Source organism: Trichechus manatus, unplaced genomic scaffold (assembly GCF_000243295.1).
Source record: "Trichechus manatus latirostris isolate Lorelei unplaced genomic scaffold, TriManLat1.0 scaffold00005, whole genome shotgun sequence".
Lineage (NCBI taxonomy): Eukaryota > Metazoa > Chordata > Mammalia > Sirenia > Trichechidae > Trichechus > Trichechus manatus.
Window position 1 is genome coordinate 33,372,742 of NW_004443941.1, and position 16,610 is coordinate 33,389,351.

At 40.6% G+C, this 16,610-nt stretch overlaps 1 protein-coding gene across 12 annotated transcripts in view; it reads right to left on the reverse strand.

The window, feature by feature from the left end:
* LTBP1 (latent transforming growth factor beta binding protein 1) overlaps positions 1-16,610 on the reverse strand; it is a 666,638-nt gene that overhangs the window by 465,085 nt on the left and 184,943 nt on the right. The window contains exon 1 of one of the 12 annotated variants that reach the window (XM_023736141.1): positions 14,985-15,061. The exons of the other annotated variants lie outside the window; for them this stretch is intronic. The gene's annotated coding sequence lies outside the window, so the exon portion shown is untranslated. Of the gene's footprint in view, positions 1-14,984; positions 15,062-16,610 lie in introns of those variants that run through there. 12 annotated transcript variants of the gene reach the window in all.

Genomic DNA, 16,610 nt, shown 5'->3' on the forward strand with positions numbered 1-16,610 from the left:
AAAAGCTAGAAATAGAAGTACTATAGGATTCAGCTATCCTGCTCCTTGGAATATATCCTAGAGAAATCAGAGCCGTCACACGAATAGATATAGGCACACCCATGTTCACTACAGCACTGTTCACAATAGCAAAAAGACAGAAGCAACCTAAGTGCCCATCAATGGACGAATGGATAAACAAATTATGGTATATCAACACAATTGACTATTACGCAACGATAAAGAACAACGATGAAGCTGTGAAACATCACATAACATGGTGGGAGCTGGAACTTATTACGCTGAGTGAATTCAGTCAGTTACAGAAGGACAAATACTGTATAAGACCACTACTATAAGAACTCAAGAAAAGGTTTAAACACAGAAGAAAACATTCTTTGATGGCTACCGGGGTGGGGAGGGAGAGTGAAGGTTATTCACTAACTAGACAGTAGGTAAGAATCATCTTAGGCGAAGGAAAGGACAGCACACACTACAGGGCAAGTCAGCACAACTGGACTAAACCAAAGCTAAGAAGTTTCCTGAATACAATCAAATACTTCGAGAGACAGAGTAGCAGGGGTAGGGATCTGGGGACCATGCTTTCAGGGGACATCTAGGTCAATTGGCATAACAAAGCTTATTAAGAAAATGTTCTGCATCCTACTTTGGTGAGTGGAGTCTGCGGTCTTAAAAGCTTGCAAGTGGCCATCTAGAGATGCATCAATTGGTCCCAACCATTTGGAGTAAAGGAGAACAAAGAACATCAAAGACACAAGGAAAGTATTAGCCCAAGAGATAGAATGGGCCACATAAACCAGAGACTTCATCAGCCTGAGACCAGAAGAACTACATGGTGTCCGGCTACCACCAATGAACATCCTGACAGGGAACACAACAGGGAGTCCCTGATGGAGCAGTAGAGGAATGGGGTGTAGAACTCAAATCTAGTAAGAAGACCAGACTTAATGGTCTGACTGAGACTGGAGGTGCCCCGGAAAGCATGGCCCCTGGACTCTCTATCAGCCCAGAACTAAAGCAATTTTCACAGCCAACTCTTCAGACAGGGATTAGACTGGACTGTGGGACATAAAGTGACACTTGTGAAGAGTATGCCTCTAAGTCAAGTAGATACAAGAGATCAAAGGGGCAGCTTCTGTCCAGAGGTGAGATGGGAAGACAGAGAGGGTTAGGAGCTGGCTGAATGGTCATGGGGAATCAGAGGCAGAAAGGAGGAGTGTGCTGTCGCAGAATGGGGTGAGCAATTAGGGTCTCATAACAATGTATGTATAAAAATTTTGTATGGGAGACTAACTTGAAATGTAGACTTCATTTAATTACAACAAATAAGAAAAAAAATCTCAATTATCCACAGGTCACTGAAAACCTACAAAGTGGGAGTAACACAGTATTTGGATTGCAGCTAATTTTTCTTTGACATCATTAGCATTTTGCGTAAGGTTAGCCTTCTGAGAAGAATTAATTGCAGGTGTGAAGAGAGATTTTAGGGATGCTCAGAAGTCAGCTCTCTCTAGTGACCATCTGTTACCTAAAATTCTACCATCACCACATCATTCTTTTTTGAGGCTTCTTGAAGAACACAACTGCTGAATTTTTCCTTTCTGTATCTCTAGCACCTAGTACAGGGCCTACAGGAAGTAAATGAATCAATTGCAGCTGCTGAAGGAAGTAGTAAAAAAGGCCTTCACAAGAAATGGGGCACTAAAGAAAAAATGGATGCCAGGTGGTGCAACGGTTAAATGCTCCGCTGCTAACTGAAAGGCTGGTGATTAGAAACCACACAGTGGCATCATGGGAGAAAGACCAGGTAATCTGCTTCTATAAAGATTACAGCCTAGAAAACCCTATGGGGCAGTTCTACTCTGTGACATGGGGTCACCATGAGTTGAAATCAACTCAATGGCACCTAACAAAAACAACACAACAATGAGAAGAAAACTGATCCATGGCAACCCCATGTGTGTCAGAGCAGAACTGTGCTCCACAGGGTTTTCAATGGCTGGGTTTTTGGAAATGGACTGCCAGGCCTTTCTTCTGAGGCATCTCTGGGTGGACTTGAACCTGTAACCTCTCAGTTAGCAGCTGAGCGCTTTAACCATTTACACCACCCAGGGAATCCAATGACAAGAAAATGGGGGCAAAATAATAAACTGTTGTTTCATTTGGGCAAATCAGCCCTGGTTTGCAAACACATCAATTTTATATCAATTTTTAAATGCTACTGAAGTGCAAACTTATTTAAGTATTTGGTTCATGACAATAATTTAGTATGTTAAATCTACTGTTTAAAGTTCTGTGAAGTCAAATATAACTGATGCCTCAATTATCCATTTCTGGATTGTCAGCACCTTGACTTTAGACCTTTAGCTCACAAAGGAATGAACTGTGCACTACATTATTATCTGACCACCCCAAACTAATGGGAAAAGTGGCAGAAACAACATTTATCTGTATATCGCCTTATAATTTACAAAGTATTTTCACATATTCAACTTGAAATATTGATATCTAAAAAAAAAAAGAAAATTGGTATCTCACAACAAATTTAGGGACTGTATCAAATTCAATTATTTCCAAACTTCCAAAAATAGTAATTAAAAATAAAGACAATATAAAGAACAACAAACATATAGCAGGTTTCCTCAAAAGGCTTTGCAGTTCTCATAATACACTGACTTTCTTTGGCACAACAGAAGACTATAAAAAGAAGTGATTTCTTTTTTTAATGCAGTATTCAAAGGGCACACAAAATCAACTGAACTCCCAGTGATCATTCTGAGATTATTATCAAAGCATCAGTATACAGCACTGCTTTACAGAAAAGGAAGAATGTCGACACTGCCTCATGCAGAAAGAAAAACACTGTGATACCTTTCAGTGAAAAATTAAAACAGTGAGGAAAGCCTAGTGATTACAGATTCTTTCTGCTCGATAAAGAAATTTCTTACAATTTTTTCCTCCCAGCTCTCTCCACTTTCTCACCTCCTATTCACTCCTCAACCCACAATAATCAGGTGTACCTAACCTCTTCATTGTCAATGCCCTGGCCAAGATTCATAAAGACTGCATCGCTGCCAACCCAAATACTATGTCCAGTGGCTATGCTGCCCGCTCTATGGAGGGTGACACTACTGACCACTCCCTCCAACAATCAGTGCGGGTCAGCAAATATCTCTGGATCACCACTCTTTGGTCACATGGTAGGAGTACATGGCCTCACCCCTTGAAATGAGGCAGCGCATATGATGTAATTAGGCCAATGAAACATGAGTGGAAATGACTTGGGCTGAAGTTTTACAAGCCAATACATTCTTCTCCATGAGTCTTCTCCTCTGCCACGTCAACCAGAAACGTTTCAGATAGTGGCTCTGCTGTCAGCTTGGGTAACAGACTGAAAATCACATGGAGAAGAATCCCCAAATGACCTGCAATAGACATGTTCCAGAGGTGATTATGTGGTACAGAGTCCAATGCAACCCCCAATGAGTATGTAGCATGAACAAGACATAAATCTTTGTTATTTAAAGCCCCTCAGATTATAGGGTCATTTCTTGGCAGAGCATAACCTAGCCTATCCTGATGGATACATCCTTGAATTCTACCTTCCTTTCATTATCTTGTAGGACCACATTTTTCTAACAATTCTTTACTTGCCTCTCCCATTGCTCACACTTCTGCCCAAAAGCCATTCTTCAGTCTACCTCTTAGATACTTGTTGAACAGCCTCTAAAATGGCCCACGATGATCCCATCTCCTGGTATTCAGGCCCTTGTGTAATTCTCTACCCTTGAACCTGAAGCTGGACCAAGTGACTTATTTCTAATGAACAGAAAATGGCAGTGATGGGACATCACTTCTGAGAATAGGTTACTCAAGACTGTGGCTTCTGTCTTGCCTGCAATCTTGCTGACACTGAGGGAAGCTAGCTAGCTAGCCCAGGTGGACAGATATGAAGAAGGCCTCTGGCCAAAAGTCACTGAAGAACCAACCAAGACCTGCTCACAAACATATGTTGCTGTTGTTAGGTGCTGTCAAGTCAGTTCTGACTCATAGCAACCCTACGGACAACAGAATGAAATACCGCCTGGTTCTGCGCCATTCTCAGCAATCATTGCTTTGTTTGAGCCCACTGTTGCAGCCATTGGGTCAGTCCATTTTGTCAACGATCTTCCCCCCTTTCACTGACCCTCTACTTTACCAAGCATGATGTGCTTCTCCAGGGACTGGTCCCTTGTGATAACATGTCCAAAGTCTCACCATCTTCGTTTCCAAGGAGCACTCTGGCTGTACTTCTTCCAAGACAGAACTGTTCGTTCTTCTGGTAGTCCATAGTTATATTCAATATTCTTTGCCAACACCATAATTCGAAGGCATCAATTCTTCTTCAGTCTTCCTCTGTCCAGCTTTCGCATGTATATGAGGCAACTGAAAATATCATGGCTTGGGTCAGGTACACCTTAGTCCTCAGAGTGACATCTTTGGTTTTGAACACTTTAAAGAGGTCTTTTGCAGCAGATTTGCTCAATGCAGTACTGGTTTGATTTCCTCACTGCTGCTTCCATACGCATTGATTGTGGATCCAAGTTAAATGAAATCCTTGACAATGTCAATCACTTCTCCATGAATCATGGTTTTGCTATAGGTCCAGTTGTGAGGATTTTTGTTTTCCTTATGCTGAGTTGTAATCCATACTGAAGGCTGTGGTCTTTGATCTTCATCAGTAAGTGCTTCAAGTCCTCTTTGCTTTCAGCAAGCAAGGTTGTATCATCTGCATATTGCAGGTTGTTAATGAGTCTTCCACCATTCCTGGTTCCACATTCTTCTTCAGATAGTCCAACCTCTCAGATTACTTGCTCAGCATACTAAGAATGGTGAAAGGATACAACCCTGATGCACATCTTTCTTGATTTTCAACCATACAGTATCCCCTTGCTCTGTTTGAACTGCTGCCTCTTGATCTACATACAGGTTCCTCATGAGCACAATTAAGTGTTCTGGAATTCCATTCTTCGCAATTTTATCAGTAATTTGTTATGATCCACACAGTCCAACACCTTTGCATAGTCAATAAAACACAAGTAAATATGCTTCTGGTATTCTCTACTTTCAGCCAAGATCCATCTGACATCTGCAAAGATATCCTTCATTCCGCACCCTCTTATGAATCTGGCTTGAGTTCCTGGCAGTTCCCCGTCAATGTATTGCTGCAATCACTTTTGAATGATCTTCATCAAAATTTTACTTGTGTGTGATACTAATGATACAGTTCAATAATTTCCACATTCTGTTGCATCACCTTTCTTTAGAATGGCCACAAATACGCATCTCTTCCACTCAGTAGGCCAGGAGGCTGTCTTCCAAATTTGTTGGTATAGATGAGCGAGCACGTCCAGTGTTGCATACCTTTGCTGAAACATCTCAATTGGCATTCGGTCAGTTTCTGAAGCCTTGTTTTTTGCCAACGCCTCCAGTGCAGCTTGGATTTCCTGAGTACCATCACTTCTTGATTACATGCTACCTTCTGAAATGGTTGAATGTAGACCAATTCTTTTTGTTACAGTAACTCTGTGTATTCCTTCCATCTGCTTTTGATGCTTCCTGCATCATTCAGTATTTTTCCCATAGAATCCTTCAAAATTACAACTCAAGGCTTGAATTTTTTCTTCAGTTCTTTCAGCTTAAGAAATGCTGAGCATGTTCTTCCCTTTTGGATTTCTAACTCCAAGTCTTCGCATATTTCATTATAATATTTTACTGTGTCTTATCAAGTTGCCCTTTGAAATCTTGCGTTCAGCTCTTTTACTTCATCATTTCTTCCATTTGCTTTAGCTACTCTATGTTCAAGAGCAAGTTTCAGAGTCTCTTCTCTCTTTTTTTTCTTTCTTCTCTTTTTAATTACCATTTGCTTTCTTCATGTATGATATCGTTGAAGTCTTTCCACAACTCATCTGGTTGTCGGTCATTAGTGTTCAGTGCATCAAATCTGTTCTTCAGATGGTCTCCAAATTCAGTTGGGATACAGTCAACGCCGTATTTTGGCTCTCATAGACTTGTTTCAATTTTCTTCAGCTTCAACTTGTTCTTTCATATAAGCAATTGATGGTCTGTTCTGCAGTTGGCCCCTGGCCTTGTTTTGATATGGAGCTTTTCCACTGTCTCTTTCCACAGATGTAGTCGATTTGATTCCTGTGGTTTTCATCCGATGAGGTCCATGTGTATAGTCACCATTCATGTTGTTGAAAAAAGGTATTTGCAATGAAGAAGTAGTTGGTCTTGCAAAATTCTATCATGCGATCTCTGGCACCGCTTCTATCACCCAAGTCGTATTTTCCAACTACTGATCCTTCTTGTTTCCAACTTTCACATTCCAATCACCATTAATTACCAATGTATCTTGATTGCATCTTTGATCAATTTCAGACTGAAGAAGTGGTAAAAATCTTCAATCTCCTCATCTTTGGCATTAGTGGTTGGTGGGTGAATTTGAATAATACTAGTATTAACTGGTCTTTCTTGTAGGCGTATGGGTATTATCCTATCATTGACAGCATTGTGTTTCAGGACAGATCTTGAAATGTTCTTCTTAATGATGAATGCAACGCCATTCCTCTTCATTTTTGTCATTTCTGGCATAGCAGACCATATGACTGTCTGATTCAAAATGGTCAATACCAGTTCATTTCAGCTCACTAATGCCTAAGATATCGATGTTTATTCATTCCATTTCATTTCTGATGACTTCCAATTTTCCTAGATTCATACTTCATACATTCCCTGTTCCAATTATTAATGAATGTTTGCAGCTGTTTCTTCTCATTTTGAGTCTTGCCACATCAGCAAATGAAGGTCCAAAAAGCTTGACTCCATCCACGTCATTAAGATTGACTCTAATCTGAGGAGACAGCTCTTCCCCAGTTATATTTTGAGGGTCTTCTGACCTAAGGGGCTCATCTTCCAGCACTATACAGACAATGTCCTACTGCTATCTGCTATTCATAAGGTTTTCTTTTCACTGGCCAACTTTTTTTAGATGTAGACTTCTAAGTCCTTCTTCCTAGTTGGTCTTAGTCTGGAAGCTCTGCTGAAAGCTATCCACCAAGGGTGACCCTGCTGGTATTTGAAATACTGGTGGCAAAGCTTCCAATATCACAGCAACACACAAGCCACCACAGTACAACAAACTGACAACTACATGAGGGGCTTGGAAATGGATCCTCCCGCAGTTAAGCCTTCAAATAAGACCACAGCCCCAAGGGACAGTTTAACTACAGTCTTATGAGACCTTAAAACAGAGGCACCCAGTTAAGCTGCACTTGGATTCCTGACCTACAGAAATTGTGAGGTAATATATGTTTGTTGCTTTAAGCCACTAAATTTTGGAGTAGTTTTGATATACAGCAAGAGATAACTAATACAGATTTCGATGTTTCTCTTCTTCCCACTCTCAATATGCAGGGTAATTTTAATCTTTTCCATTGTGTTAACCTCACATTCATCACTCTTGAATCTCTATTTTAAGCCTTGAGTCCTCTCCAAGGCTAGTATACCCAAATGCCTATTAGAAGTATTTTCACTTTAAGGTCCATACATTTCTTCAACCTCTACAACCAATATCTCTTCTCCAAAATTGCTTTCAATCTCCTGTAATCCATGTGTCAGCTGGCATGAAAACCTTCCACTCATTGCCCAAGCCAGAAACCTAAAAATAAGCCTTGACTCCATCCCCCTCACTCCCTACACCCAGTTACAAGCTTTACTAATTTGACTTTAGCTGTCCACTGCCTTCGTTCTGGACCATATTCTTTCCCAACATGTCTCTCGGCCTCCAGGACCCTCCACCCTACCGCTCACAATTATATTCTACTCAGTCACTGTGACCTCTCCAAACAGCAGATCTGACTGTATCACTCTCCTGCTGAAACTGTTTCAAAGGACTAAGCCATTAAGACCAAATCCCTGACTCTGGGACCCAAAACCATCAATGACAGGCCCGTTCTCCTAGGCTCCCTCTACTTCACCATCCAATTACAGGGCACTACTTGTAGTTCTCCAAACTCAGCTCTTTGTCTATGTCAGGCTGCTACAGCTGTGCACCTCTGCACAGTTTCCCCTACCTTATAAACTCACCCGACCCAGGCTGCTGAGTGTACTCTTAGCCATCCTTCCGAACTACTTACGCATCACTTTTTGTCTGAAGCCTTCCCAGACCACTTCCCACTGCAAGAGAGTAAATTTCTCCTCTGAACGTTTACCTGTCACTGTAATTAGTAGACTGTATTCTAATAACCTGTTCATTAGCTTGTCTCTCCCACTATTTCAAGTTTCTCACCATCTCTGAGAACCTTGAACATCTATCACAGAGCCTAGTCCATAATAGGATATTATAACATATTATATTAAACAGAACTTTAATAGGTTGTATGTGACCACTCCTCAATTTCTGATTCAGCAGTGTTCTGAGAATAAAAAAGTATCAGAAGTATAAGAATCAGGAGGCAGGGCCAAGATGGTAGAGTAGTCAGATGCTTCCTGTGGTCCCTCTTACAACAAAGGTGTGAAAAAACAAGTGAATCGATTATATATGACAATCTAGGAGCCCTGAACATCAAAGGCAAATTGAGGAATCGGATTTGAGTGGCAGGGGGACGGAGAGATGGTTCAGAAGCAGTGAGGAGTTACCAGACCTGACCCCAGCGGGAACCAGCACCCTGCAGGCCGGATCAGCTGGCATGCCCAGTGAGGCAAACAGTGGCACTCAGGACGTATTTTCCACATGGGAAGAGACCAAGTGGCGGAGAGGCTACTGAAGCCTCCAGAACCAGTGAAAAGCAGTGCTCAATCAGCAGAAGATAAGTACATGCATCTAACCCACCACACAGATCAAAAAACACCCCCTTTGGGAAGAACCTCTCTCCCATTTACCCCCCCCCCACCCCCACTCTGCACCAGGTCCTAGGCCTGCTTCAGTGATTGCCAAATCCCCTGGGCCAGAAGTAGGACCCGTCACGTGCCTTGAGCCGTTCTCCCGGCGTTGAAGAAGAAACAAATTAACAAACAGGGAAAAAATAATCTGTCAGCTCCCCTAAGCCAGGAACTCAGGACAGACACAGCTCCTTTGACCAAGCACAGCTCCCTTCCCTAGGCACAGGCATAAGGGGTCCACGGACTATGAATGCCTTTCACCCTTGCATAGACCTGTGTGGGCCCGTTTCAACAGCGTAGGCCCTCATTAGCACAATACAACAGGGTATATACCTGAAGCCTAACTTCAACTCTATCAGCTGTATGGTGGAGTGGTAAGTTCGTGACATTTGATATCGCTCTGCCCATTAAGCAGGGTCCTCACCTACCCACATCAGAGGCCTGAGGACTCGTGGCTCCACCCACGCTACCTAGCCACCTGTGACAGGGGTCCAGGAATAAGTGGTGCCTTCCTAGTCCTTACAGCCAACAGCACTGGGTGCCCATAGTCTGGCTGCAAAACCCACCCACCTACACACTCTAGGAAACAGGGACACTCTTTCCTCCCAGACACTCAGGGACAGCCATCAGCCCCCTGCCTTGCTCAGCATGTGACCCCCTACTGCAGCCAGATACCTGTGTCTACTCCAATCACCCCTGCCTATCTAGGACTGTAGGTGAGAGCCTGCACCACACACTTGGTGACTGACTACCTGGACACCTAAGCTGAATCCATACAAGAAAAGTAAACAGACTCCTGGGCTCACATACCTAGTAACAGATCTAACCACCTGGTGACAGGATGTTAGAGCTTCAAAGGCGCCAATAATCAAATAAGCTCACATGAGCAGCCTACTTGGAGTATATCAAAACAAGAAGCTAGGACACAGTGGGTAAACATAAAATAAATATAAAAACTTATTGATGGCTCGGAGACAACAGTCAATATCAAATCACATAAAGAGGCAGATCATAATGGTTTCAGCAAGCTCCCAAAACAAAGAATCAAAAAATCTTCTGAAGGAAGGGAACTTCTTGGAATTACCGGAGGTAGAACACAAAAGAGTAATAAAAGGAACTCTTCAAGAGATCAGGCAAAATGCAGAAAAAGCCAAGGAACACACCGACATAGCAATATAGGAACTAACAAAGATTACAGAAGAGCATAATGACAAATGTAACAAGCTGCAAGAATCCACAGAGAGACAGCAAACAGAAATCCAGAAGGTTAACAATAAAATTTCAGAATTAGACAACTCAACAGAAAGTCATAGGAGCAGAACTGAGGCAATGGAAGTCAGAATTAGTGAGATTGAAGATAAAGCACTTGATACTAACTTACTTCAAGAAAAATCAGATAAAATAATTTAAAAAAATGAAGACACCTAAGAATTATGTAGGACTCTATCAAGAGGAATAACCTACAAGTGACTGGAATACCAGAAATGGGGGGATAACAAAAAATAGAGAGAATTGTTGAAGATTTGTTGGCAGAAAATTTCCCTGATACCATGAAAGATGAGAAGATACCTATCCAAGATGCTCATCAAACCCCACATAAGGCAGATCCCAAAAGAAAGTCACCAAGACATATTATAACCAAACTTGCTAAAACCAAAGACAGAGAATTTTAAGAGCAGCTTAAATGAAAAGTCACCTACAAAGGAGAATCAATAAGAATAAGCTCGGACTATTCAGCAGAAACCATGCAGGCAAGAAGGCAATGGGATGACATATATAAAGCCTTGAAGGAAAAAAATTGCCAGTCAAGAATTATATATCCAGCAAAACTGTCTCTCAAATATGATGGCGAAATTAGGGCATTTCCAGATAAACAGAACTTCAGGGAATTTGCAAAAACCAAACCAAAAATACAAGAAACACTAAAGTGAGTCCTCTGTTTAGAAAATCAGTAACATCAGATAACAACCCAAGACTAGACCACGGGACAGAGCAACCAGATCGAAAGCCAGATAGGGAAGTCACAAAAATAAATCAAAGCTAAAATACTGTAAATAGGGAAACAGAAATGTCAATATGAAAAAGATGACAACATTAAAACAAGAAATAGGGACTAAAAAAATGTAGTCATCAATCTTTCATATGGAGAGGAAGTCAAGGCAATACAAAGGAATAAAAGAGTGGTTTAAACTTGGAAAAATAGGAGTAAATATTAAGGTAATCACAACGGAAACTAACAATCCTACACATCAAAATAAAAAACAAGAAAAATATACAGACTCAGAAGTATAAGAATCACCATCAACTTTGCAGAAACCAGAAATTCCTACCCCATGATCAGGTACCCTCTGCCATCTCTACTGCTACTACTAAGCTTTTATTCCATATTCCCTGTCCCCTAGCCTCAGCAAGTCATTCTGTTTCACTCTTAAGATGATGCTCCACTTGCCAGTGCACAAAACACAATTCTTCTGGTTTTTTCTACATTTTATTTATCTCACCTTACTCATTTTTCAATATTTAAAAACTGCACATAAGACTTTAAGACATGTTAGCAAACCTCATATGAGGTATCCTTAACTACCAGTCTTTACTCCTTTACGTATTTCGTAGTTGTTAAATTTACTCATAAAGGAAAGGACAGACTGCAGGTAATGGTCCTGAACCCTGGCCATAAGGAACTTTGGATAAAACCTCACTCCCCGGGCTCCACCCAAACCACCTGAACTCACTGTGGGGGTGTGGTCTGATCGTGTGTATTTAAAAGGAAAAAAAAGTCCACAGGTGCTTCTGGTGTATACTAAAAGAGAACCACTGCCTTGGAGAATCTCTCGTTCAACCTAGTAATTACATGAAGATGAGAAGCCCAGTGAGATGAATTGTCTGGGTTAAAATCATACAGCTAGTGGCCATACTGGAGTTATGATCTGGTTCCCCTGACTCCAGTACAAGTGTTCGTCCCCTACACCACACTGTCTTCTCTAGTGGGGTCCACTCTGAGCTGGACTCTACGGGGATACACTTGAGAAAGGCACAACCCTATCTTCAAGATGTTGCTGGCACAGTAGCTGCCAATTAGAAATGAAGGAGCCTGTTGGAACACACCTCTTCCATAAGCTGTAAGAATAAACCAAAGAATGGGGTAGGGGTTCCAATCTTTGCAAGCTGGGTGTGGTCCTCAGATTTTTGGGAAGTTCCCAATGTGCGCTGGCAAATCCAGGCATTCTGCTCACATGAAACCACTGAACAATGAAGAGGTACCTACTTAGGTGAGTTAACTGGGAAGGCATCACTTTAAAAACTAAAAGGACTTCTTAATCAAATCCCAGCCACACCTGAGATGAGGACCTGAGGTCACCAGCTACAGCTAGCATCTGCCGCCTAATGCCAGCTAAGTGGTTTCACCTTCCCGGACAGGCATGCTGCCTCAGTTTATTTTACCCTTTACTTTAGGGCCACAGTCACCTTGCCATGGCCCTAAGCAAATAATCCGTGGCACAGCAACAACAAACAACTCCAGATGGGGAAATGACAAACTATTCCAACAAACTTTTCAAAGGGGGGGGGGACCCCATAGATATTTCTGTGTTTTTTTGTGAGCAGTTGGATAAAAAATAATAAATCTACCAAATACCAACACCTCTCCAAAAGGTTTCTTGCCAGTCCCATGATGAGTGCTGTTAAGAATGAGTTTCTGGCAGAGAGAATGTGACACATCACTGAGTAAAGGCAGGCCCAGCCCTAGCTGGAAATCTTTGTCAGAACTGGGCTACGCTTTCACTGTAAGAAGTTTAAAATGAGGGCAAATGGTGAAGTCACATCCATGAGTCATTTTCCCACATGTTATGCTGGCTTTTTGACATGATCAATAGACCAAGGACTCAGAAAGCTTCTTTTGGATTGTGAGCTGTTTAGAGCTCTTTGGGGAATAGTACTTGATATTTTGAGGAAATCAGAAGTACTGTACCCAGCCACCCACCATAAATAATCCAGAGAAATTAAGACTGCATAAAATAGTAAAAACAATGGGCATTTGCAGATAAGAAAGGAGGAAAGAGGAAGATGGGGAGGCAAAAATTAAAACTGGAGCGCATTAATCTTTGTTCTCTAGAACTGTTCTCTATAAATTGGAAGCAGAAAACCAGTTTGGGAGCAGAAGTTTGTGCTACGGGAATCTAAGTCTCTGAGGCTTGAGAATATTCTCGAACCAGAAACTCCAGGCTGTGTGTGTGTGTGTGTGTGTGTACACACACACACACTCCCCAGGGGTTTCAAGGTCAGCAGGGTCACTGTTACCTACCTCTTCTTCCTCTTCATCCCGGAAATGCCTTAGAAAACAGCAAAAACTCTCGATCATGCAGCTATGAATCACCTACCACCTTCCCAGGAGATAACACCATTTTCCAGACCAAGGGGGACTATCCAGAGGGAATGCAAGAATGGGTGCTAGATCTGGGGAGGCTTGGGAGCTGACGGACTAGAGAAGAGATGTTCCCATAAACAGAAGGAGAAAGGAGGCAGATGGGTCAGCAGAGTGAGGAGGCAGGAATCCATGCATAAAATCAACAGCATCTTCCTCCTCAGCCCAAGCTCTCAGGAACTAGGACTTGAACAGGGCTGTCCACTTAGGGAAGTGGGAAGCACCTGACAGTACAGGGAGAAGGGTCAACTGTCTTTGATTTTGCTCAGCCCTCTCCCAGACAACTTAAACACAACTATAGAATAAGAGTGAACTTCAGGTGAGCAAAACTTCCAGGACAAAATAAAATACCAAACAAAATTTTCTTCACAACTATTGGTTTTTTAAATAGATCTTTATCAGGACACAAAAACATTCATTCACTGAATTTGAACAGTTAGAAGAATTAAACACCAAAATAAATCAGATGTCAATAAAGTTTTCCAATAAAGGGCCAGTTAGTAAATATCTTAGGCTTTGTGTGCCAAGAGGCAAAATCAAGGATATTATGTAGGTACAGAAATAACAAAAGGATAAAACAGTTCCCTCAAATTTTTATTGCTAAAATTCAAACCATCATCATCATCACCATAATTAAGTAGAATTATTTGTAATACATGTCTCATAGTAAGAGTAATGAAATTATTTTGGGGGGATGGCAATTTGCTTAATTGGGATGCAAATTTAGTGTTCCTTATCATCAAAATCAATTGCAAACATTCATTTATTAATACTGATCTGTAATGAGATTTAATGTATTTCATCTTGGAAAATGTCTTTTCATACAAATGTTGTTGTTGTTTTTGGGTGCCATAGAGTTGATTTTCAACTCATAGTGACCCCGTGTAACAGAGTAAAACTGTCCCATAGGGTTTTCTTGGCTACAATCTTTACAGAAGCAGACTGCCAGGTCTTCTCCCTCGGAGCAGTTTGAACCACCAAACTTTCAGTTAACAGCCCAGAGCTTAACTGTTGCTCCATGGCTCCTTTTTCATACAGATAAATAATATCAAATACTGATATCGATCCATGTGCATATTATTTTAATTTCATACATTCATCACTTGGAAGGCATTTAAGGAATTCAATTAGATTCTTCTTTTGACACTTGCCTTTTAGCATGCCATTATATTACAGATAATCACTTCCTACTGAAGTTATGTGAAAGATCCTCAATTGCACAGTTAAATGGATTTTGAAATATGGAAACTTCCTTTGCACTTTCATCAAGGAACAAAAAACACTGCTAGTATTATAGTCTGAGCTAAGAAAATATATATGCTACAAACTTGTGTGGGAATGGAGATCTTGTTTCTTGTTTTAACTTCTGACAACACGGGAAGTGCATAAAGTAGCTTGGCATTACCAGTAATTCAAACAATGTTAGCTTGTCATCTAAATGACCTTTCATCAATATTAAGTTTTGCATTTAAGCACTGTTTTGCTTTGTAATTTTAGGTTGAATTCATTGTCAACTCTTCAGCAAAAGCTAATTTCCAAAGCCATTTTGTGTTTAATAATAGTGGTTGGAAGTGATTCTTCTTGCTCAAGCTCGGCCTTGAGCTAATAAAATAAAAAATAAAAATAAAAAAAAAAACTTTACCACCACTAAGCCATCAAACTTCTGTATGGTTAGGAACCCAGGATATTCAGCTTCTATTTCTGAGAGCAAATGAAGTTCACCACTGACACCACCTGTCCAATAACATAAGACAGATTCATGTATCTGTGTAGTACCTGGCAGTAAATCAAACAGTAAATGGCCACAGACTTTAAATACCTTGCATTTTCACAAGCTTTGTAAATTTATCTAATTAAGCCTTTTTTGCTCCACACATATTTTTATCACCATCAGTTTTAACATATCTTATCAGATTCCACTTCAGGTATGTACTGAGTTTATGTTTTCTCAGTTTCTTTGAAAATATTCTCACCTGTAGCTGTCCTATGCAGATTATTCATAGAGGTTAACTTTTCAGTCACTTCAAACTCTACACTGATCCCTCAAGAAAACAACAACTGAGCAATAAATATCAGTAACATTTATTGACTCATCAAGAGCCAAGCAGAACCATTCAAAATCATTTGCTGGTGTTTTTCTTTTTAATTGACTATTGACAATGAGCACAATGTCCTCAGCTCCTCAAGCAACAGTTATCTCCTGAAGACAAATACTCTAAAACATGTTTTTGTTTTTTCTTTCTTCTTCCTGGACATGTTTTTTTCAGTTGCTGCAATCAAACATGATTTAATTAACCCACCATCAACAAATGGCTTTCCTGACTTGGCTGACAAATGAGCCACTTGCAAACTCTGGTTGCAGTTTCATTTTCATTTTTAATTTCTGTGAAGAAATTCTGCCGTAATGAGAACTCCGTTTTAAGTTTTCCCATTTTTTATCATTGCTTTCCTGTAAGTTGGGAATATTGTGATTAGTGTTTAGTTAGATAATGCAAATGAATATTGTATTCTTTTGGCACAGTTATAGTCTCATTACATAAGAAGCACAATGCTTTGCTGTCTAATTCAATAACAAAATAATCTGCACTCCACAGTGACTTTAAAGTGTGACATTCAAAGTCTACTTTTCCCTTCTTGTTTTGACATGAAAGATATGCACCCGTTTTAAAAAAAAAAAAGTCTCTGTAAGGCAATATGCACAGCACTCAAAACACGGTTCAGGTACAGTTACATCACTGCAATGCGTAGGGCACCAAGCAATGGTGCAAGGTGATAGAATGCAACATTTGTACAGTCTCTGTCACAACTACTCTACTGCTGTAGTGCAATAGCAGCTATAGCAATATATAAGCAAATGAGCATCACTGTGTTCCAATAAAACTTTATTTATGGATACTAAGATTTAAACTTCATTAATTTTCACACTATGTATCACAAAATATTATTCTTCTTTTGATTTGTTTTGATCACTTAAAAATATTTTTAAAAAATTCTTAGCTTATGGGACATACAAAAACAAGCAACTGGTCATCGTGTACTGACCCGATTGAAATGAGATTTGGTTCTGTCACGTGGCAATGTCATTATCAAGCCCTTACCCTTCCCATTTGAGGAAGGTGGAGAGAAGTAGGATGCCACTGGTTCCATGAACGGGGAGAACAGATACCAGTACAGAATGAAGAAAATAGGGCTCAGAGATACTACAGATAAACCTTGCCCGTTTCATAGTTTTGCCCAGCTCTAGCCCATTTATCTTCAGATACACTAC